Genomic DNA, 3597 nt, shown 5'->3' on the forward strand with positions numbered 1-3597 from the left:
ACCAACCTTGTGTGTGAAATATGACCACGGGAAGAGAAGAGATGACGCATGCTTTGATGTAAGAAAGATAGAGGGATTATAAAAAGACCGGGGCATTGAGGCTAGGGTTGTGTGGGTTGGGGGTGAGGGCAAAAAAAAGGGGTTGGGGGAGGTGGGTGTAAAAAAGAAAGATGAAAGCTGGCTGTGTTGTTCATTAAGAGATCAAGAAGCTGACGCCATTTGGCACAAAAGAAGTTGTTCTCTCTCTCTCTCTCTCTCTCTCTCTCTCTCTCGTCTTCTTTGGGGTTTTTTGTCCTTTTTTATTTTTGTTTTTTGTTCTTGAGTATGTGGTGTGTGTGTTTGTGTTTTTTTTGTTTGTGTGTGTGTGTGTGTGTGTGTGTGTGTGTGTGTGTGTGATAAACACAGAGAGAGAGAGAGAAGAACAGAGATAGTGGCAGAGAAAGAGAGAATGAATCTTCCATATCTTTTCACAATAGTGATTTCAACTAAAATAATGAAATGCGGAACTGTATTAGTGGTAGCACTAATGTAACGTTCAGATATTTCTTTTTCGATAACTTTATGCGTAATATCGGAAAGATCAATAATCACCATTGCTCTTACCATGATTGAAATTATAACAGGACAGAAATCACGTGGTGTTTTTGTTGTTGTTGTTTTTAATCCAGAAATTATTGTCAGACTCAAATTGATTGATTGATTGATTGATATGGATACTTATATAGCGCCTATCCTCGGTCGGAGACCAAGCTCCAAGCGCTTTACAAACACAGGGTCATTTCCACAACAGGCTGCCTACCTGGGTAGAGCCGACTGACGGCTGTCATTGGGCGCTCATCATTCGTTTCCTGTGTTATTCAGATTTCAGGCACGCACAAATACACGCTCAGACAAACATGTAACATTATACGTGTATGACAATTGTTGTTGGTGGTGGTGGGTTTGTTTGTTGTTGTTTTTTCACTTACCCCGCCATGTAGGCAGCCATACTCCGTTTTCGGGGGTGTGCATGCTGGGTATATTCTTGTTTCCATAACCCACCGAACGCTGACATGGATTACAGGATCTTTAACGTGCGTGTCTGATCATCTGCGTGCGTATACACGCGAAGGGGGTTCAGGCACTGGCAGGTCTGCACATATGTTGACCTGGGAGATCGGAAAAATCTCCACCCACCACCGAGATTCGAACCCGGGACGCTCAGATTAAAAGTGCAACGCTTTAACCATTCGGCTATTGCGCCCGAGCAATGAGCAATGGATAAACATACTATCTGAGTATATCCACACTTTACTATATTATATATACTATACTATATGATCGTCCACAAGTGTGTTTTTTTCATGATCAGAATCGCGAAATGTCTGTGACGAGAAATACTTTCATGACACGAGTCAACCGTTTAAAAAAAATATAAACATGAAATTTTCTGCCAGCAAACGCACTTCATTCGCTGCTACAGCTTTAGATTATTTGAAGTAAATCAAATGCACCTTTTTTTGTCAGTTCATTCAAATATTGTCTACAGTGTGAGGGAACTCTTTACAGATGACGACACCAGTACCTCTTAATCTGATGCATTCTGATATTGCGTTTGCTTCGTTTAAAAACAAATAAAACCTGAGTTAGAATATACACGCAGCTACATGTTTGAAATGCTTCATGGAACACTCGATTATAAAGTTCTAAAGCCTTCAAAATTGCGTGTAATTCTAATGTAAATGTTTAGAAGCCATTACCAAGATAAACTGGTTTTTCTGTCTTATGGAAGAAAGAATAACAAACCCTGCTCTCTTGTGTGCCGTTTATGATATGAACATTTAAAACTTTTTTAAATTGTCTTGAATATTTCGCGCACGCCCATGCGCACACACACACACAACACAACACACACACACACACACACACACACACACACACACACACACACACACACACACACATGCGTATTATGATATGGACATTTAAAACTTTTAAATTGTCTTGAATATTTCGCGCACACACACACACACACACACACACACACACACACACAACACACACACTACAACACAACACAACACACACACACACACACACACACACACACACACACACACACACACACACACACACACCACAACACAACACAACACAACACAACACACAACACAACACACAACACAACACAACACAACACACACACACACACACACAGACGCGCGCGCGCACCCCCCCCCCCCCCCCCCGCCCCCCCTCCCGACCCCCACCCACCCCACCTCCCCCAACTCCCGTGCCACCAAGGGCTCGAAATATCGGGTGCCTGGTGCCCTGTGTATATAAAAACCGCTTCAAGAGAGCCCCAAAAATGCGCTGAACGTTTCATCAACCAGATTGGACAAGATTTCTTTTTAGTTTGTTAGATCGAATTGTTGATTTTAACAGAACGACAAACCTTCACCCCACCCCACCCCACCCCCCACACACTCTCTACACACACCCGCCATAATGTATACTGACGTCGCGTTTTCCTGCACATGCGCATTGATTGGAAAACACGAGTTACGCTTTCCTTCCATGCCCGGTTCCATATCAGAATATTTCTCATTTCCAAATATCGAAGCAAAAGAATGAAAAGAAGGTTCCTTCTTTTTTTTCTTTTTTTCTTTTTTTTTTTCTTTTTTTTAATCGGAAACGAAACAAAAAACAAATGAAACACAGAAAAAACAGCACCAGATTAAAAAAAAGTTTCTTCTTTCCTGACACTCGGAATTTCCGATTGCTGTTCATGTGCCTGTTGTTTCTGTATCGCTTGCTTTTGCCTAAGTTATACGCTGTTTGTGTGTGTGTGTGTGTGTGTGTCCGTGTGTGTCTCTGTGTGTGTATGTGTGTATGTGTCTTTGTGTGTCTGTCTGTCTGCCTCTGTGTGTGTGTGTGTGTGCGTGTGTGTGTGTGTGTGTGATTTTTAAACAACATTTCTTAATATTAGTTCTATTTGAATTAAACTGCTTTTTGGCGGCTGCTTTCAGCTTGATTAGATTTGGCACTCAACTTTCACATTTTTGGCACTCAAGAATATTTACACATGGGTCCCTCTGGCCCTGAAAATAAAAGAGAGTTAAATTCGAGCCCTGCACACACACACACACACACACACACACACACACACACACACACACACACACACACACACACACACACACACTCACTCACTCACTCACTCACTCACTCACTCACTCACTCACTCACACACACACACACACACACACACACACACACACACACACACACACACACACACACACACACTCACACACACACACACAAACAAACAAACAAACAAACAAACACACACACACACACACACACACACACACACACACACACACACACACACACACACACACACACACACACACACACAATCAAATATACACACACAAATAATGCATACCCTTTTTAACTGTCATTCTTGCATCCATCTTATCGACCTTCGTATATTTCATGAGGAAATTCTACACTCGAGATCTCTTACGAACAACCAAAATGCGAAAAATAAATTGGTTGGGGTTTTTTTATTTGTTTGGTTTTGTTTTTTGGGGGGTTTTTTGTTGTTGT

This window comes from Babylonia areolata, chromosome 9 (assembly GCF_041734735.1).
Source record: "Babylonia areolata isolate BAREFJ2019XMU chromosome 9, ASM4173473v1, whole genome shotgun sequence".
Classification (NCBI taxonomy): Eukaryota; Metazoa; Mollusca; class Gastropoda; order Neogastropoda; family Buccinidae; genus Babylonia; species Babylonia areolata.